Consider the following 22603-nt stretch of genomic DNA (forward strand, 5'->3'; position numbering starts at 1 on the left):
TCTGTGAGTCTGTTTCATCCCTTTGAGAAATGGATGTGATTCATGATGATCCAGGAATGTATAAAAGCCAGTTTGACCAAGGCGCAGATCATTGATGCTGTCGCGGCTTCCGCAGTGCTTCGAATTAGGAAATATATTCCAGGATTGGTTGCTTTTATTTACAGATGGTGTCCAGACACTCACACGGCCATATGCAGGTGGGGTGAAATGACTATCTCCTTAGAGAGCGTGGCCGTGTTGTTGAACCTTCCCGTAATAGGAAACCTCAATGTCAAATTGTCTGCAGATGAAGAAGAAATGCGCGCCGCTCTGGTTTCGAAATCAAAAGGATTCGTTCGGAGAGAAAACTAGACGAGGTGCTTCTATGGCTGGTGGGTGTCTCAGTGGTTTCCCGATGAGTTGGAGCCGAATCAGAAGAATAGCACGCTTCATGTCGCGGCGTTCTTGGCTCTTTGGTTATCCAGAGATATTTTCGATGACAACTCGGGTAAGAAGGAGATAAGACAAGAACTTATCAAGTTTTCCATAAAATTGGCAAAAGGTGTCGTTCTCCCTATTGGTAGCTTGTTTCTTGGTTCCCTGTACACATACTTTGATCAGCTGGTCGCGGACATGTGCGCTTCAAATGGTTACATGAAAGTGGATTTGTATATTCATGATGCCTTTCTCCAAGCGTGGTTGTGGGAGCACTTCGAAAGGTATGCTCCAAAACCGTTGGACGTACTTCCCGAGTCTTTGGGTGGCTCTAGGATACTGCGCTGGTCGAACAGGCGCACAAAGATTGGTTCGAACCTGGTTGGATTCCTTGACAACTCGCACACGGTCAATTTTAGTCCATGGGCTCCGGTGCATGCATTCATAACTCAGATCAGTACCTTTGCTCCTGCTCCGAGCATGTCTTTGTCTTCTGATAAAGAGGATATGAGTATTGGAGAGATGGTGTTCATGCGAAGCTGCACGCCGGTCATGTGCCGTCTTTCTTTCGAGAATCTTGAAAAGAAGTCTCTTATAATATCGATAGGGCGGCTCGGCATATGGGTTTTGAACAAGGGGTCCCACTTGTTCGTCAACCGGTTGTTCCAGAAGTCTCGTTGCCAACTGTTCTCGATGCTAATGTTCTTGTGTCGGGTAAAAGTCTCCTTTCCTGCTTGCGGAACGAAATCCATCAACAACCTCCAAATATAAAATATTTTGGCAGGATGAGTTTCTCGTTTTCCATGGATTCGTGAATGATGTGGTAGAAAACCGTCGCGGTAAGCCTTCTCCTGCGGTTTTAGCGGAGCATCCACTGCTGAGGGATCCTTCTTCTCCCAAGCGAAAATCCGTTAGCCCGAACGCATATAGTCCCCAAGTGAATGAGCGAAAATCTAAAAGTCGTGCAGATGGTTCCCAGTCAGTTTCGACAGCCCTACCGACTTTCAGTTCGTCCAATATGCGGGTACGTGTAATTTTCCTCTTGACTTTAGTTGAATCGTTTATATCCTTGTTTCTTTTCTGAGTATCCGTCTTTTTATCTTGGATAGGGTCTCAGCAGCATGAACGCCTTTACCAAACTTGCAAGTAATCAGAAAACATCGCTTCTCTAGACGGAGGGTGGCGGTGCTGAGCATATCCATGGCGATAGGGAACCCAAGAAGGATGAAAGCTCAGAGTTCTGTGATGAAGATAATAGTTCTTCCGACAGCAGTGCTGAATCTTCCTCTAGCCAGTCTGAAAGCGAATCAGTGAGTCTCCCGCATGTTTTTTTTTTTTTGGAAAATATCTAATCCGTGATGTCATAGGGGGAAACCGTTTCTGAAGATGGCCCTGAGACGGAGACTGGTAGTGATACAGCTTTGTCTCCATTGTGGCAGCCGCACCGGGCGACCTTGAAATGGACATTGATCGAGATGAAAACGTCGTTGTGACTCAGACAATGGAGAGTACTCCAGTTGTCGTTAGGAATCCCTTTGCGGTTGTTGATGTGGACGCGGGCGCCACTTTCAACCCTCCATACCTGGTTCCTTATCCGGATCATGTGTTGATCGGGGGATTTAGTGTGCCAGCCAGACATGCGACGCTATACACCAAGATATGGGAAATCTACGGACATATCGCCACGACCAAGAAGATTACTAGTCGATTTGCGTTGGTTAAGCGTATGGAGGAAGCTTTGTCTTCAATTGACGACATGTGAAACGTAACCGGTAATACTGTTTTTGAGTATGTAATCTCAAGTTGGAGGTTCCATCGTGACATGTGTGTAAACTTCGAGTTCAATGTTCCTTGGTTCGTTGAAGGTTTCTCTGAGGTTGAAAAGTTGTTGGTCGAAACAGTCGAAGGTCCTTCTGCGGATATGATGAAGAAGCAGGAAGCGGAAGTCGAAAAATTGTCCAGGAATCTAAAGTTGAAGAGGGCGGCTATCCAAAGCACGAAGGAGGATCTTGCTAAGAAGAGCAATACATTGTTGAAAAACTTTCCTTGAATGTATTTCTGTCTTCTGAACTTCTTATTTTTAGGTTTTTTTTTTAAAAGGAAAATGAAACGCCTAGTTTATGGTTTTGATTTCCTGGATTTTTGGGTTGATAGACAAATATTACCTTGAAGGTTTTGGATTATTCTTTTGGAATGAATTGTTTTAGAATGGATTTTTTTGGTTACGATTGCAAGTGACGCAAACATCCCAGGAAAACCATGGGACCGTGAGCGTTGCGTGTTGGTAGATGACATGGGGTGAAACATAACATGTCTATCGGTTTTATCATTCCCGTGAAAACTTGAAATAGCAAACCATGTATTTTGTCTAGGTAAGACTTGCTCGGTTTTTCAAGTTTCCTGATGAAAAGGGAATCTTCCGGGTGTGAGACCGAGCTTTACGGGAGGCACCGCCGTCATTGTGGAAAGTTCCCAGTCATCTCATCTGATAATCGAGTCGTCGATCTCTGGTTGGATAGTTCGCTTTTAACCTCTAGGCAGTCCCCAGTAATCCCTCGCCGTGTCAAGACTGATAATCGGGTCGTCTGGTAACTGAGTCGTCGATCCCTGAGCGGATTGTCTGTTTCTACCGTCGTCGAAGCATGAGATCGATAGTCGAAAATTGACATTATAACCGAAAGAGCAATCTCCCACTGTGGTCGCCAATTATTTGAGGGTGAAAGCGGTTTCTCCTAATTTTGGTAATTTCGGGTGTGTGGGTGAAAACGAATTTAAACCCTAAACAATGTACTGCAAGGGATTACTTTAGATTCGAGAGATCAATCTGTACAAATCCGGCCTAAACCAAGAAATGGTCGTTCCTGACTTGCTTCGATCACAAAGTGAAGGAGAAGGGTTAGTTTTGGGGAGGGAAGCGAAGGAAGTGTTAAGACCAGAATAGTTGATTCTGGAAGAGTAGTTGTTTTCTACGAATTGTATCAGAAAGTGGGAAGCGAACAGATGGAAAGCTAGAAAATGTTTTCTGAGTGTTGTATGCTCCTTACCTGAACTTGTTGTTCGGTGGAAATAGGTAATGCCTATTTATACAAGTCGAAGTGAAACGTACTCTGATTTCATTAAGAAATGGAAAACGGGTGAGTAAATGGGAGGGGGTGGTAACCGGTAACGCTTGGAATTGATGTTCCATAAAAGAAAGCGTTTCACCATTACTCCCTGTATTTACTAACCGCCTCATCCTTATGACACTTTCTTATAACGAGCGTAGTGTACGCCGCACGTTGTAAACCGCCAAACCAATACCCAATTAGCATCCCCCAGTTTGTGACATGCGTCGATGTCTCGAGTGTTTTCTCGGAAAACATGTAGCATGCTGTTGTTGTCTGGCAAGTTGAGCTTGGAAGACTTTCCGGCACGGTGGTTACCTTCGACGGTCAAGATTTTGCATCATAAGAAGAAAGGTAGCCGTTGATTATTGCAACCCTTCGTTTGGTGGCCAGTGGCATGAAATCATGATCAGTATGGCTTTAATATGGCCTAGTTTAGGCGCGGCCAAAAGTTAGGGTTTTGGCTTTGTTTAGGCGCGACCAAACTAGGGCCAAAGGTTTCCATGCGTTAGCTGGTAACCTTAGACGGCTAAGATCTGCACCTTAGATGAAAAAGTGGTCGTTGATTGTTGCAGGCCTTCGTTTTGGTAGCCGCATAGGGAAGGACGGTATGGAGTGGCGAGGAAAATTGGTTGGCATGCCATTGGCACATCTGGCATGCCTTGGCGCGGTTTGGCGTGGCCAAAACTAGGGTTTTGGGCCAAAGGTTACCATGCGTTGTTTGGTTACCTTGGACGAATAGGATTCGCATCTAGGATGGAAGGGTGGTCGTTGATCGTCACACGCCTTCGTTTTGGTAGCCGCATAGGGAAGGCCGGCATGGTATGGCGCGGCAAGGTGGTTGGCATGCCATTGGCACATGTGGCATGGCATGCCTTGGCATGGCCAAAACTAGGGTTTTGGGCTAAAGGTTACCATGCGTTGTTTGGCGACCTTGGACGGCTAGGATTTGCATCTAGGATGGAAGGGTGGCCGTTGATCGTCGCACGCCTTAGTGAAGGCCGACATGGTATGGCGCGGCAAGGTGGTTGGCATGCCATTGTCACATGTGGCATGGCATGCCTTGGCGTGGCCAAAACTAGGGTTTTGGGCCAAAGGTTACCATGCGTTGTTTGGCGACCTTGGACGGCTAGGATTTGCATCTAGGATTGAAGGGTGGACGTTGATCGTTGCACGCCTTCGTTTTGGTAGCCGCATAGGGAAGGCCGGCATGGTATGGCGCAGCAAGGTGGTTGGCATTCAATTGGCACATGTGGCATGGCATGCCTTGGCGTGGTTTGGCGTGGCCAAAACTAGGGTTTTGGTCCAAAGGTTACCAAGCGTTGTTTGGCAACCTTGGACGACTAGGATTTGCATCTAGGATTGAAGGGTGGTCGTTGATCGTCGCACGCCTTCGTTTTGGTAGCCGCATAGGGAAGGACGGCATGGTGGGTCCAAAGCAAATGGCTTGGCATAGTGGGGCCAAGGGTTTGGCACGGACGACTTGGCATGGTGGGGCCAAGGCAAGGTGCGGTTGGCTTGGGATGGTGGGGCCAAGGGTTTGGCATTCCATTGGCGCATGGTGCGGCTAGCATGGTTTTCCATTGGCACAGTGGTGCGACTGGCATGGTTGGCATGCCTTAGCGCGGAGATGTGGCTGGCATGGTTTGCCATTGGCACAGTGGTGCGGCTGGCATGGTTGGCATGCCTTGGCGCGGAGATGTGGCTGGCATGGTTTGCCATTGGCACAGTGGTGCGGCTGGCATGGTTGGCATGCCTTGGCACCGAGATGTGGCTGGCATGGTTTGTCATTGGCACAATGGTGCATCTGGCATGGTTGGCATGCCTTGGCGCGGTATCATGAGAATTAGGGTTTGGCGTAGATGATGTCGGTCAATGTTAAGGGTTCTGCCGTGGAACATGACACATAAAAAAAAAGGTACCCTGGTAATTCTTACATAGGCATGCTGATCGATTCAATAAATGTGTTAATGGTCACAGTGACGTCATGTCAGTTGTACGGTTTTACGATTTTAACCCTAAGCTAAAATCCACCATCAACAACTGGGAATCATGCCTAGAAAATCAGTTGGATGAAATATCCGATTATGGTGACTCAGATATTGATCGAGATGTGGATGATGAAATCTCAAAATACTCCAAGATACTGAAGCCTTTGGGAAAAAGTAAACTCAAAACTTCTGATGTCATTGATCTCTTAACTCCTCTATGTCGCCAGAACAAGAAGTTGAGAAAAGTTTTTCAAGGACAATATTGTGGTTCTCGCACCACTGAATATCTTCTTAAAGATCGTACAAACAATCTAAATTCTAAGAAATTAAAATGTGAAAATCTTCGAAGAGAACTGTTTTTGTCGGAAAAGAAACGTGCTGAATCGGAAGCAATGTTTAACTCTCGACAAATATAGGGTCTTTAAGAAAAATCCAGTGCTAATCTCTCTTAAACAAAATTTTTAGAGAAAGAGCATGATGTTTCTCTTGAAAAAATTCACTTGTTATAAGAGAAACTTGTTGAATCTGATGCAAGGATTAACTCTCAACAAAAGAGTTTTGAAGAGAAAGAAGGTGTATATCTCTCACGAGAAAAACACCTTGAGGATGATCTAGCTGGTGCTCTTGATAAAATCAAGATGTTGGAAGAAGAAAATTTGTACTTGAAAAAATCCAATGATAACACAAACAATTTATCCTCATTTTTAGTAGAAGGAAGATATCATGGTGATACACGAGGATTAGGATATAAGGAATCAGATGCTTCCGACGATAACAATGAGATAAAATTTGTTAAAGATACAAATTCTTCTCAACCAGAGGCTTCCACTGATGACAAAGATGCTCATATTTCTTGTAAAGAAGAAAAGTCTGTCAAGCCTAAGAATAGTTTTCAACCAACAGTAATCAAAGAAGGCATTTCTGCTAATTTCAAGAAAGCAACAACGTTGAACAAAGATAAGAAGAAGAAGAAGAAAAAAAACTCGTCGAGCTCCAATGCAACAGGATCCACAAAAAGGTAACATTAAAGTTCATACTTGGTATATTTATACTAAACATTGTTATTATTGTGGTAATAAAGGACACTTGCAATGGGGACGCAAAGTTCGTAAGATGCAAGATGCACTTTCTTTTGTATCAAACGAATTGGTTAAGTTTGCTCCTCATAGGAAATCATATCGTTATTGTCCTAAGATTAGGCAAAATAATTATTATGATGATAGTTCAAATTTTGCATATCACTCGACAAGATCATCTCATTAAGAACCCAATTATAGAAAGAGAGATGGCTTTTTGTAGATGGTTGATTTTCAACAAGGGTTAAAATCGTAAAACCATAATTGTACATGCTCCTGATCCAGCAATCAGATGAGTATTGAGGATCATGTCTCTCTTCGAAGCATGAAATCTCATGTCGCATGAATCTCTAACTGAGAATACTATCTCTCAGAGTATATGCATATGCGCAGTCTCTCAGCTGATGCAACGGCGTATCTCATGAATGCTGAGCAATTTCAGTAATTGCTTCTATATAGAATCGAAAGATTAGACGGCTCTTAGACGACTTACCTGCTAGTATGGAGCAATAACGTCTTCAGGATGTAACAATGTTTTCCCTGACTATGTAAAGAAAATATGACGCTTCAACAAGCTCACATCATTCAACTCTCAGATAATTAATGCTCCTAGACAGCATGCCTGCTAGTATAGAGCCATCAGTTAATTATTTATAATATTTAAATTCATTAGTTGAATATCTGGAAACATTCTATGTTCTTCATAATATTTAGTTACTTCAATTCATGGTTTTCCCAGTAGGATTCCATGGGTTAGTAATAAATATTCAACGAACCGACATCTGAGCAGCTATCGAGTAAGCCCCAACTAAAATGGTGCAAGTGTACTCAGCAATAATGCACAAACGAGCACCTTAATGCAAGAACGAGCATTCCAAAACACGAAGGAACGATGAACCTATGCAAAATAGGAAGAAAAATAATAATAATAAAATATTAGCAGAGGCGCTAGGGGACTGGGCTCACCGGCCGTCCAGTCACGCCGAGACCAGTCCCAGTCCCACGCCCAATTTTGTATTTTATTATTTTTTATTATTTTTTCCTGATCTCATGAAAATCCCTTCATTTGAATAAAGGAAACTCCCCAGTCTCATGGTGTTTCCTCGTATCATAGAAATAATAAAATTTACGAAAGGTGTCGTGGGACCGGTCCAACTAGCCGGTCGGCCATGCCATAGCCGTGGCCGGTCCCACACCTCATGATTCCTTATTATTTTATTATTTCCCTCATCCCATGAAAATTCCCCGATTTCATGATATTTCCCTCAACTCATGAAAATTACATAAAATTAAGGAAAAGCTCACGAGACCGGGTTCATTGGCCGGCCGGCCATGCCCTAGCCATGGACGGTCCCACACGCCCATGTCTTATTATTTTAATATTATTTATTTTCCTCATCTCATGGAAACTCCTTCACTTCAATAAAACTCCCTAGTTTCAACAAACGCCTTGATTTCATGATATTTCCCTCAACTCATGAAAATAATATAAAATTAGAAAAAAGCTCACGGGACCGGGCTCATTGGACGTCCGGCCATGCCCTAGCCGTAGCCGGTCCCATACTTCATGAATCCCTATTTTATTATTATTATTTCCATAATTTCATGGAAATTCCTTAACCTCATGAAGTTCCTCAGTTTTATGGTATTTCGCTCACATCAGGGAAAATACATAAAATTTCATAAAATCTGGAAAGGTGTTCCGGGACCGAGCTTGCTACTTGGACGACCATTCCCTAGCCATGGACGGTCCCACACCTTGCAGTCCCCTATTTTATTAATTATTTTCATCATCTCACTAATATTCCCCAGTTTCAGCAAAACCCTGAATCCTTCATATTTTCTCAAAATGTTGCTCAAGCGTGTATCAGAAAATATCGAAATTCTCAGGACTGAGACACAGACATTATGGTGACACGGGCATGTCTCCTTGACTGACTAAGGATGACCCTAAAGCTTGCAAATATCCGGTTCCACATGTTTTAACAATTTGACCTAATTTTCTCAATTGCTTATATTGGGTCCAAACTCTTCTCAAACAACTTGGAGTTTGCTCAAACGACCATCATTTGGTCCCACGACCACCAAGGACCGGTCTCATGTCCTCTTGGCTGGTCCCTCATCTCTTTATAATTAGGTTTCATCACCTAAATCTGAGACGAACACTATTTTAATAAATGATTAAACCAGCATTTAATCATCCTTTCACCAACTGGTCTTCAAGAGACTTTGGTATTTTTGCTCATTCGAGCATTTGGGCATTACATGGTCGACTCTTCATCCCATGTAGCCGGTCCCTCCTTCACTCTATGGTTGATTTTCAATGAATCATCAGTTGATCAAAATTAGGGTTTCGAATCCAGAGCTCTGCAAAAACATAATCTTGAGCAGATTCAAACATTAATAATTTTACGTTGATCCCGTGATCAACACTTTAATAATTACGCTCGGCTCAGATATCGGCATATTAAATTAGCATTTTTGCTCAGACGAGCAATATTTGGTCAATTAAGGAATATTGGTTCAGCTATCAATATTCAACAATACCAACAATTCATCAAACGAGCAACATTTGCTGAATATTGGTTCACTATCAATGTTCAACGATTCAGCAACATTTAATCACCTTAGGTTATCAACGTTTATCCGATACCTTGGTCTCAACAGACATGTTCAATTCATGAGTCTCAGAACATTTGCAAATTACGTTCGACTTAGCAATACAAAGACTCATCGTCCCATAAAGTCAGCAACTGACTCCACAATCATGAGATGTCAATCGTGTCACATGGGGGATATTAACTAGGGTTTTGGTCTGGAAGTCTACGGCACATGTTTTCATACACATGACGAGAATATGAGCAAGTTGTGAAATCAGTTGGAGGAGTTAGCAAAGTAGTGGGTGGAAAATTAACCAAGTCTCCGCATGATGAGCAACTGGTTTTGACACGATTTCCCACTTCCCCACTCTTTGACTCCAGGAACTGTCACACTTCATGGGATCAAGGTGTTTACGATTCTAGCAATATAAATAAGTCTTTGAATCATGATTGAAACAACGGACAATCTCTGGTCAAGCAGACAACACGAGATTAACAACTCAATGTCTGAGCAATTACTCTCAACAGAAAATTCAATCAATCAGAGCTTATCTTATTTCTTTATGTAGAATACACAACACACCTACAATTTTTGATCACCATTGATCTCACACATTTCTCAGCTTCCCTCCTACAGATCAACCCATCCTCTCTTGTGACCGAATTGACTCTGGAACGACCATTGTCTTGGTTTAGGACGGAGTCCTACAGATTGATATCTCGAACTTAAAACACTCCCTTCTTGCAGTGCATCTGTGTGAGGTTGAGCATTTGCTCGGTTCAAGGAGTCTCCTACGTACGGTCATCTCCTCAATCCCGTAAAAACCAGTAAATCGTTTTCCCCATCTACAGATTGGCGACCAAAGTGGGAGATCATTCTATCGGTTGCAATCTCACATTTTCTCAAGATGGTTGGTCTTAGGTTTACTTCAGAATATCCAGATTCTCACCAAATTCTTTCAAATTGCGATACTCCTCATGCTCATTCGAACGACTCTGGTAACATCCATCATTCTTACTTCACTACTCATTTTCTCTCTATCGATGCATTCGATGAGGAGATCCCTTCATTGGCCGAATTGGCGCAGAGACAAGAATTATTGGTCGGAAACATCAATCGGTTGAAAGAAGCGATCGATAACTTCTTCACCTGTATGGCGAAATTGACAAGGCTTTTGGGAGCAGAAATGGTGGAACGTTCAAACTCTATTAACGATCCCCAAACCAACAGCTTCACTACTTATGAGAAGCCGGTGGATCAGGAAGTCACACACTTGATTGAAAATCTATGTGAACTCCTGCACTTCTCAAGGGATCAACGTACAAACACGTTCGCCGCACTCAACCAAATATCATCATACGTGCAACTAACCCCGTCATGCCTAGCAGTTGAAGAAACATCCATGATGTTTGAGCATTCGATCAACAACATCACATTTGGTGAAGAAGACCGCATGGCAGATGAAGGGCATAACCGAGCCTTGTATGTGACTGGTTTTATCAAAGACTCTGAATTCAAAAGATCTCTTGTCGATACGGGCGCTTCTACAAATATTATTACTATGAAAACTCTCAGACCGGCCAAGTTCCCACAAAATAAAAAATTTCGCCATCCCATATTGATGATAGGTTTTGAAGGAAGCCAGATCCATACGTATGGATATGCATACATAGACTTGAAGGTAGGGCCTATTCAATCAAAGGCCAAATTTCACGTGATCGAACAAGAGCCTGATTACCACATGATACTCGGAAGACCGTGGCTCCATGACAATAAAGTGGTTCCTTCGACATACCATCAATGCATGAAGGCTCTGCTCAATAAAAATATTGTTCGTGTTAGAGCATTGCTCGGTCGACCTCGCATGCATTTTTATCTCAAGCATGTTTGTCAATGTTAGTGATCAAAACTATAAAGTCTTAATTTCTAGTCTATTATAGCTAAGTCTCATACTAGGATAGAAAAGTGTAGTTGAGCTCAAGGACTTCATGGAAATTCATCATACAAGAAGAAGAACTAATCAAGGAACCGGTGGAGATTCTCGACAAAAAGGTATGTGAAGACTTGAACTTATCTATCACTCAAAAGTCTATCTACTCTATTTCCTACTCTTTGAGACAAGAATTCGTATGATATATATATATAGACTTGTATTATACACATTTGGTATTTCGAGCCGAGTATACCTCGCCTATCTATATCTCGAAATATGTGTTGGTAAGCTTTTCGCTTTGATCAAGTTTATCTTTACCTAGTGGCGAAAGTCATGATATGTTTCAATCACTTTAAAAATTGCTTTGACGAGAAATGGTGTAACAACTGTATAACGTCCTCTAAGAATGTTTCAATGATTGAAATGAGAGTTTAGATTACATAACCAATGATGGACATAAACATTATTGTGGAAACACATTTATGTATAAGTCATATTCCTTGAACCAAAGTTTGCGAACTTTGTTGATCAAGAGAAATCGGAAGTATGGCAAGTGCCAAGTCCGCGAACTCAGCCCACGGACTGCCGAAGTTCTCAAACCCGAGAATTTCTACTGGAGTTAACAAACTACTTGTGTGAGCCAAGTTCGCGAACCCAGTCCGCGAACCGGAGAAGTTCTCATACCCGAGAATTTCTGCTGGAGTCTGTGAACTCTATCCGATTGCTTAAGTCCGCGAACCTAGTCTGCGTACTAGATAAGGTTATATATATGAAGATGATTTCTGAACATAAACTTATAATTACTAAAGAATGCAGTTTGCAAACCGTGGCTATGAAAGTTCATGAACAGATTCGAGTGAATCAAATCATCTTTGCTTTAATTGTATCTTGTGTAGTACATAAGATTTCCCTTGAAATTGAACAACTCTCTAACTAGTTCATTTGAGTCATTTGAACTAGTTATGCTGAAGAATAACATGGTTGATATGAAATGCTCATATGGCTAACCATTTGGTTGACTATTGTTGAACCAACAAGTGCATATGTTTGGATACGGTTAACAAACCTAGAAGCGTGCATTGTCAAGTGTGTATAACAAGATAACTTTTCGATCTAACGGTTGAGAAATATTAGCTTGAATATAAATCAGGTTTTCATCTAACGGTGGATATTATTTGCTTTGTCACCAAGGCAAAACCCTGATTTGACAGACTATATATAGGAGACATCTAGTATTGTGTAAAACTAATCCCCACACTTGCGTGTGACTATTTTGCATACTAGAGTCGATTATCCTTTAACCCTCTGGTTTTCTTTTCTCAAACCGGGTTAAACGACTTAAATAATTCATTGGGATTGTGAATCCAGACCGATACTAATTTTATCGTAGTTGTGTGATCTGATCTTGCATCTTCTATCGTACGAGTAGAATCAGATTGATTGGATTGAGATTTGTTATCTCCGATAGGCAAGATATAAAAAGTAATCACAAACATCTTCGTCTCATCGTTTGTGATTCCACAACATCTTGTTTCGCTACCATACGATTAAGATTGTTGTGAGGTGATTGATTAATCTAGGCTGTTCTTCGGGAATATAAGACCGGATTATAAATTGGTTCATGTTCACCTTGATTATTATCAAAAGACATAACAAAACCTTTATGGTTTATCTGTGGGAGACAGATTGATCCTTTGATAGACTTGTCTGTGTGAGACAGATTTGTTTATTGTCAAAGCCTGCGATTTCGGGTTGTAGAAACTCTTAGTTATGGGTGAGATCAGCTAAGGGAATCAAGTGCGTAGTATCCTGCTGGGATCAGAGGCATAGGAGCATAACTGTACCTTGGATCAGTGGGAGATTTATTGGGGTTTAACTATAGTCCAGTCCGAAGTTAGATTGGAGTAGGCTCGTGTCTGTAGCGGCTTAATACAGTGTGTGTTCAATCTGGACTAGGTCCCTGGGTTTTTCTGCATTTGCGGTTTCCTCATTACAAAATTTCTGGTGTCTGTGTTATTTCAAGTTCCGCATTATATTTTTTTATCTTTATAATTGAAATAATACAGGTTGTGTGTTAGATCAATCAATTGGAGAGTCCGACCTAACAGTTGTTGATTGATATTGATTGATCCTTGGATATTGGTCTTTGGTACCATCCAAGTTATCTCTCTTTAATTGAGAATCGCAGTTTGCTTGAGTACGATTAAATCGATATATTGAGATATTAACTCCTTGAGATGCTTTTATCTAGATTGAGTCTAACTGTCTAGTTGATTCTCTAGAAAGTGTTTCGGAGTTAGTCCATACAGATTGCTAAGAAAAATATTGGGTGGTGTTGTTAGACCTCCACTTTTTCAATTGGTATCAGAGAAGGAAAACACGTTCAAGACCTTACAAGTCTGTGTTTGTAGCGATCTGACTCTATGGACAAAAGTACTATCTCTGTTAACGCAATACCATTTCAGAGACGTTCTATGAAGTTTCGACGTTCTGAAACTTCTGAGAAAAGATCTAATCCCTGTTCATCAACTAAATCTACATTCGAATGGAAAAAATTCCTTGATGAAAAGTTGGATGACCTGTCAGATGATAGTGATTCTGAAGAAGGACAGAGTGTTGATGAGGAAGTCTCTCAATATATCAAGTTGTTTGACAGTGCATTAAAAGAAAAGAAGTCAACAACTTTCTTGAGGAAATACATGGGTCCTCTCTGTCAAGAAAACAGAAAGTTGAGAAAACTATTTAAAGGATATGATGGTGGATATAAACTCTAGGAATCTACCATTAAATATCATAAGGAAGAGGTTCGCTCAAGAAAAACTGAATGTGATAATCTTCTTCGTAACCTTTTCGTGTTGAAAGAAAGACTTGCTGAAACTAAAGAAAAATGTGAATATCAACAGAAATGTTTTAACGACAAAGAACGCATTTTTCTTGACATAGAAAAATCCTTGGAAACTAAGCTTACTACTGCTCTTGATAAAGTGAAATCACTGGAAGAAAATCTAAAAAGATTTAGTTCTAGATCTACAAAATTATCTTCGATACTTGGAGTATGTAAAAAACATCGTGACACATGTGGTCTGGGTTATCAAGGAATATACACTCCAAAATCTAGTAAGATTAATTTTGTTAAAGTTGTTGATAATTTTCCATGTGAAAGACCTCTGAGAGATTGCAATGTTTCTGGAAATAAGGATACTGCTCCTTCTAAATCTATTCATAGGAGAACAGTAAAATTTAAGTTCTTTAACTGCTACTACTGTGGGAACAAAAGACATTCTGAGCAAAGATGTCGTCTTCGTTGCGGAATGAAAAACTTCATAACATTCTTACATGGATATCTAAGGAAGTTTTTAAACCAGCTTCACACATTGTTGGAATACAAGGCAACTCCTATCCTCAAGGAATATACAATGATAAGTCTGTTCTTCACTGTGTTGACAAAACGAAGAGTCACTTCAACGGCAGAAGGAGGAGTGACAAAAGTGTGACTGATCTTGTGAATTCTTCAGGAAAGAGGAAAAGGCATAAAAGAAAGAAAGAAGCACTGAGTTCCTATGCTCTCATCAAAGAAAGGGGTAAATCCAAAACTTCCAATTCAGACTTCTTACATGTCAACAATCGTGTGTCTAATTTGAATATTAGCATAAGAACTCAGGTACTCCTAAATCTTCTCTAAATAATTTTTCTTCAACTAAACTAGGTAGCTTGTTAAATACCGTTGAAAATAAAGGAGAAGTGATTTTTGATGAGCAAGGTGCTCATCTTATTATACCCTGACCTGTTTATGATTGCATCTCTTTTTAATAAAAAGGGATGCTCATGATTCTCAAGTATGTCTTCTTGAGAAAGCGGTCAGGATCGTACTATATTGTTTTTAGGTTCTTACTCTGTTTGCTCCTCAACAATTTTTTTTGGCTAGCATGGGCCTTGTTCTCTAGTACACGCAACAGCCCACACGAACGTCATGTTTGATGGAATACCTTATATACATATATATAATGTGTTCCAGAAGAACAAAAAGATTTTCGAAAGTTTTTTTGGTGCACAATGTAAGGATGCACCAAAGTCGATGATGTTGAGTTATTTCCTATTGTTATCTCATGCGTTCATGCTCTTGATCATGAAAACGAAGACAAACTACCAGTTCAGATCTTTTCACAATTGGTAGGAAATCTTCTTGGAGATTTTAAGGTTGTTCAAGAACAACTCGGTATTGCAACCAGGAACCTTGATTTTCTGAAAGGCGAACTAAAGAAGGCATCTGAAGAGCTTGTTCACGTTCAATCTCTAGTTGCTGACAGGATTTAGAATTAGTCTGATCTTGGTTCTTAATTGACTAATATGTCTTCTTTTTGGCTTAGTTGGAAGAATAACCAGTGCTTGAATAGCAATGATTGTGACTACACATAGCTATTGTTTTTCATCTTCTTGTTCTTTTTTAGGTTTATTGGTTTTAAATTCTAAAAATATTTGAAGGATGATGTTTTTGCAGTATTAATCTTTATGATTTTATATATTGCAATGTTTTATCGGATATGTATGTTTGCGTCCGTGAACTTGAAGGTCCCATATCTTGTCAAAAGTAAAGTCGTTCATGAATTGGTATTCACTATTGATTAAAAGATGAATAGACTTTTCACAAATACAAAAGTTAAGCCTATATTGTCAATTTCTTGATGGAAGATAGGTTAAAATCTTTTGTTTTCAAGGATTATGTCTATTAATGTTGTTATGAATATAATGATGGAAGATAGAATGAATCCTTGTGCATTCCACAGTAAAGATCTTATTGATCCATATCCTATGTATTACTGTGAGGCTCCGTAATGTATATTATGTTGAGCACGATACAACGAAGTTGATTATTTTATGATTGGATTTGTTGGTGGTTCCGTGAGGTATGTTATGTCGAGCATTTTGAACTAAATCAATCATCTCGTTTGGTTATTTAGTTATTGCTCCGTAAGTTCTCTTATGTCGAGCAAATCAATTGACAATTAAATTGATTACTTTTGTGATTAGTTTGATTGTGTATTCCAATTATATTAATTATGGGTTCTCTTTTAATTAGTCTAGTTGAGTATTTATTTATTCCATAAGGTCTTTTATTGTGTTGAGTATATGAACAACTATCGTAATCATTTTCTAATGGTTATGTTAGTCATATGTTCCGTAAGTTTTCTTATGTTGAGCATAATCAATTAAGTTGACCACTTTGTGTGTTTAATTTGATTGTGTATTCCGATTAAATTAATCATGGGTTTACTTATGATTAATTTGATTGAGTTTTTTGGATATAGAAAATCATTCTCTTGGTTTTTGGTGTCCAATAAAATACTTCTTTTATTTTGAAATTAAGGTCGCTCTTGTTGTTCTTTCGGGAATGACATCAAATGGGGGAGAGTTCTTTTGAACTTGTGCTTAATGATAATATCTTGAGGGGAGTGCGGTTGTGGAATACTAGAGGAGTTATCTTGTATCTTTAAACTCCTTGATGAATGCATTTAGATTCGGCTTTATGATTGCATCTAAATTAGTTGGTATGTATTTTTTATTTCTTTTGTAATGAAATGTCTCTTTCGGAAATTTCATTATGATCCCGTTCTTGTACCTTTGCCAATTTTATGGACAAAAAGGGGGAGAATTAATATGTAGTTCATACTACAAATACATATGGTTTTAGGATCATTATGTAAAGGGGAGTTGTTTCCATGTGAGATGGAGTATTGACTAAGGGGGAGTGATACATATCACCATAGTATTATTGTTAAAGTTGTGGTACAATTGAACTTTGACACTATGTAATAATACTATGACACTGTATAAGAATGATCGAGAACTATGTTTTCTCATTGTTATAGCGGATCTTCAACCGCGGTGATGCTAAACTTACAACCTTTGGGATCATTGGAGTACTTGGAAATGACGAAGATTTCGAGGAATGTTGAAGATTAGACTATGGAATAGGAGCCACTAAAGTTTCTTTATCTTTTTTGTATTCCATATGTATTGATAGTTTTGTCATTAAAGTTGACAAAGGGGGAGATTGTTAGATCATTGCTCGGTCGACCTAGCATGCGTTGCTATCTCAAGCATGTTTGTCAATGTTAGTGATCAAAACTTTAAAGTCTTGATTTCTATTCTATTATAGCTAAGTCTCGGACCAGGATAGAAAAGTGTAGTTGAGCTCAAGGACTTCATGGAAATTCATCATACAAGAAGAAGAACTACTCAAGGAACCGGTGGAGCTTCTCGACAAAAAGATATGTGAAGACTTGAACTTATCTATCACTCAAAAGTATATCTACTCTATCTCCTACTCTTTAAGATAAAAAGTCGTATGATATATATATAGACTTGGATTATACACATTTGGTATATCGAGCCGAGTATACCTCGCCTATCTATATCTCAAAATATGTGTTGGTATGATTTTCGCTTCGATCAAGTTTATCTTTACCTCGTGACGAAAGTCATGATATGTTTCAATCACTTTGAAAATTACTTTGACGAGAAATGGTGTAACAACTGTATAACGTCCTCTAAGAATGTTTCAGTGATTGAAATGAGAGTTTAGATTACATAACCAATGATGGACATAAACATTGTTGTGGAAACACATTTATGTATAAGTCCTATTCCTTGAACCAAATTTTGCGAACTTTGTTGATCAAGAGAAATCGGAAGTTTGACAAGTGCCAAGTCCGTGAACTAAGTCCGCGAACTGCCGAAGTTCTCAAACCCAAGAATTTATGCTAGAGTTAACAAACTACTTGCGTGAGCCAAGTTCGCGAACCCATTCCGCGAACTGGAGAAGTTCTCATACCCGAGAATTTCTGCTGGATTTTGTGAACTCTATCCGATTGCTTAAGTCCGCGAACCTAGTCTGCGAACTTGAGAAGGTTATATATCTGAAGATGATTTCTGAACTCAAACTTATAAAGACTAAGGAATGAAGTTTGCAAACCGTGGCTCTAAAAGTTCATGAACCGATTCGAGTGAATCAAATCATCTTTGCTTCAATTGTGTCTTGTGTAGTACATAAGGCTAACCATTTGAGTCATTTGAACTAGTTATGGTGAAGAATAAAATGGTTCATATGAAATGCTCATATGGCTAACCATTTGGTTGACTATTGTTGAACCAACAAGTGCATACGTTTGGGTATGGTTAACAAACATAGAAGCGTGCATTGTCAAGTGTGTATAACAAGCTAAGTTTTCGATCTAAAGGTTGAGAAATATTAGCTTGAATCTAAATCAGGTTTTCATCTAATGGTGGATATTGTTTGTTTTGTTACCAAGGAAAAACCCTGATTTGAAAGACTATATATAAGAGACATCTAGTATCGTGCAAAACTAATCCCCACACTTTACGTGTGATACTAGTTTGCATACTAGAGTCAATTCTCCTTTAACCCTCTGGTTTTCTTTTCTCAAATAGGGTTAAACGACTTAAAGACTTCATTGGGATTGTCAATCCAGACCGATACTACTTTTATCGTAGTTGTGTGATCTGATCTTGCATCTTCTATCGTACGAGTACAATCAGATTGATTGGATTGAGATTTGATATCTCTGATAGGCAAGATATAAAAAGTAATCACAAACATCTTCGTCTCATCGTTTGTGATTCCACAACATCTTGTTTCGCTACCATACGATTAAGATTGTTGTGAGGTGATTGATTAATCTAGGCTGTTCTTAGGGATTATAAGACCAGATTATCAATTGGTTCCTGTTGACCTTGACTATTATCAAAAGGCGGAACAAAACCTTTAGGGTTTATCTGTGGGAGACAGATTGATCCTTTGATAGACTTGTCTGTGTGAGACGGATTTGTTTATTGTCAAAGCCTGCGATTTTGGGTCGTAGAAACTCTTAGTTGTGGGTGAGATCATCTAAGGGAATCAAGTGCGTAGTATCCTGCTGGGATCAGAGGGGTAGGAGCATAACTGTACCTTGGATCAGTGAGAGATTGATTGGGGTTCAACTACAATTTAGTCCGAAGTTAGCTTGGAGTAGGCTAGTGTCTGTATCGGCTTAATACAGTGTGTGTTCGATATGGACTAGGTCCCGGGGTTTTTCTGCATTTGCAGTCTCCTCGTTAACAAAATTTCTGGTGTCTGTGTTATTTCAATTTCCGTTTTATATTGTTTTTTATCTTGATAATTGAAATAATACAGGTTGTGCGTTAGATCAATCAATTGGAGAGTTCGACCTAACGGTTGTTGATTGATATTGATTGATCCTTGGATATTGGTCTTTGGTACCATCCATGTTATCTCTCTTTAATTGAGACTCGCAGTTTTCTTGAGTAAGATTAAATCGAGAGATTGAGATATTAACTCCTTGAGATACTTTTATCTAGATTGAGTCTGACTGTCTAGTTGATTCTTTAGATAGTGTTTCGGAGTTATTCCATACAAATTGCTAAGAGAAATATTGGGTGGTGTTGTTAGACCCCCGCTTTTTCAGTTCGTATCGCAACCTCATCATCTCCTTACGCCCTGGTCTATGATGCTGAATTCCTTGAGTCTCAAAAGGACATCCATGAACCTCCAAGGAAGATCTATAATACTCCACTTCCAAGCTGGGAATCCATTGAAAAATCTGCTGACAAACCATCGTCTTTGGGTGCTAAACCAATCAAGTCATTTGCTACGCCAGTCAAATGCCGTAAAGATCAGGTGCAACGCCAGGATCTAACTCCATAGTCAGTCACGATGCGGATGGGAGGGTCACATACCTCCGGCGCAAAGATTAGCAATTAACAGGGGAGAACGATGAAAAGTCTCCCCACCCCGAAGAATCATGTCAGAATGAATAATCATCTGATGAAGAGATTCAAGATGCTCCGCGACAATTACAAGATGGCACTGATTCCACTTGTGATGACTTCGAAATGATCAACATCGGAACGGAGGATGATCCAAGGCCAATCCTAATTAGTTCCGCACTATCATCAAAAGAGCGGGCGGGACTGATAAGTCCGTTAAAAGAATATCAGCATATCTTTGCTTGGACATACGAAGAGATGCATGGTCTCGACGAAAAATTGGTCACTCATCATCTGCACATCATTCCTGGCTCCAAAGCTGTCAAGCATCCGCCTAGGCAGTTCATACACGAAGTTGAGGAGAAAATAAAGGTTGAAATTTAGAAACTACTGACAGCAGGGTTTATCAAACCCATTCAATATCCAACATGGTTGGCGAATGTTGTTCCTGTCAAGAAAAAAAATGGTCAAAGCAGATGCTGTGTTGATTTCATAAATCTGAATAAATGTTGTCCGATGGATGATTTTCCCCTACCCAACATTGATATGCTCGTTGATGCAACCAGTGGTCACGGTATGTTCTCATTCATGGATGGTTACAGCGGATACAACCAGATTAAAATGTACGAACATGACGCCACCAAGACCGCCTTCCGTACTCCTATCGGGAACTTTCACTACACTGTGATGCCCTTTGGATTAAAGAATGCATGAGCCACTTATCAAAGAGGCATGACTGCAATATTCCACGACATGATGCACAAGCAAGTGGAAGACTATGTCGACGATGTCATGGTAAATTCGAAGACTCGAGCATCCCAACTGGAAGTTCTGAAACAAGTTTTCGAAAGATTCAGAGAATACAAACTAAAGATGAACCCTCTGAAATGTGCTTTTGGTGTTTCTTACAGAAAGTTTCTAGGATTCCTGGTCACCGCAGAAGGAATTAAAGTCGATCCAGACAAGACACAAGCCATTACTACCACGCATCCACCACGCAGTGTGAAGGAACTACAGAGCTTCATGGGAAAGGTAAATTATATTCGATGTTTCATTCCTAGATTGGCTCAACTCATTTCTTTGTTCACCCCTCTGCTAAAGAAAGGAGCAAGTTTTACATGGACAACCGTCCAACAAGAAGCATTCCAGAAAATAAAACACATATTTTTATCACCTGCTTTCATGAAGTCTCCAGTACAAGGACGTCCACTGATACTTTACACATCCTCTAGTGATCGGAGCACTTCTTTCTCAAGAAGACGAAGAAGGGATCGAACGTCCGATCTATTATTTCAGCCGCACGACGCTCAACCCCGGTACCCAAAAGCTGAAAGAACATGTCTAGCATTGGTGCATGCAATCCATAAATTCAGGCATTACTTGTTATCCAACAAGGTTGTGCTCGTTTCCAAAGCTGATCCTATAAAGTTTTTGCTATCAAAGCCAGCCTTGATAGGGAGACCAGAAAAGTGGCTACTTCAGATGTCAGAATTCGACATAGCTTGTGTATCGCCTAAAGCAATCAAAGGCCAAGCAGTTGCAGACTTTATCGCCGCTTTTCCAGGGGAAGAAATGACAATGTTACATGAAGAAGTGCCCGGTGAGTTTGCAGAAGTCTTAGTCATCAAAGAAGAGACGTGGCTTTTATACTTTGACGGATCCACCACCCCTAGCAATGACACCAGAGGAGCGGGTGTAGTGCTAGTATCTCCATCTGGCGAAGTCTTCTCGCATTCATTCAAGCTGGATTTTCATTGTACTAACAATTCAGCAGAATATGAAGCTTTCTTCTAGGCTTGTCTTTGGCCAAGGAAGCATAAGCGACACACCTTGAGATAAGGGGAGATTCAAAACTACTGGTCAATCAAATGAACGGAGCATACTCTCTCAAAGAAATCACACTCTCCGCTGAAGCTCAGAGGATATTAACTCATTTTGCTGATGCAACGATCGTCCATACTGCACGAACAATAGGCATGTGGACTTCCTAGCAACTCTCGCTTCTAAGATGAAATTCGAAGGAGCAGAGAAAAACATCACAGTACATAGGCGTACCGTGTCATTTACATGGCTTTCCCAAGTCGAAGACATTCAAGCAAACGATTGGCGAGCACCTATTATTCATCAATTGAGAAGCTCTCTTTTAGAAGGAAAAGTCAGCCTCAAGGAATTAAAGAATTATTTTAGTCATGAAATGTCTTTTTCGGAAATTTCATTAGGATCTCGTTCTTGTACCTTTGCCAATTTTATTGACAAAAAGGGGGAGAATTAATATGTAGTTCACACTACAAATACATATAGTTTTCAGATCATTATGTAAGGGGGAGTGGTTTACATGTGACATGGAGTATTGACTAAGGGGGGAGTGATACATATCACCATAGTATTATTGTTGAAGTTGTGATACAATTGGACTTTGATGTTGTGTAATAATACTATGGCATTGTGTAACAATGATTGAGAGCTTTTGTTTTCTCATTGATATGGATACGGATCTTCAACAACGATGATGCTAAACTTACAACCTTTGGGATCATTGGACTACTTGGAAGTAACGAAGATTTTTAGGATTGTTGAAGATTAGACATGTGCAATAGGAGCTTCAAAAATGTATTTATCTTTTTTGTATTCCATATGTATTAATAGTTTTTCCACTAAAATTGACAAAGGGGGAGATTGTTAGAGCATTGCTCGGTCGAA

Source organism: Papaver somniferum, chromosome 6, assembly GCF_003573695.1.
Source record: "Papaver somniferum cultivar HN1 chromosome 6, ASM357369v1, whole genome shotgun sequence".
NCBI classification, from domain to species: Eukaryota; Viridiplantae; Streptophyta; class Magnoliopsida; order Ranunculales; family Papaveraceae; genus Papaver; species Papaver somniferum.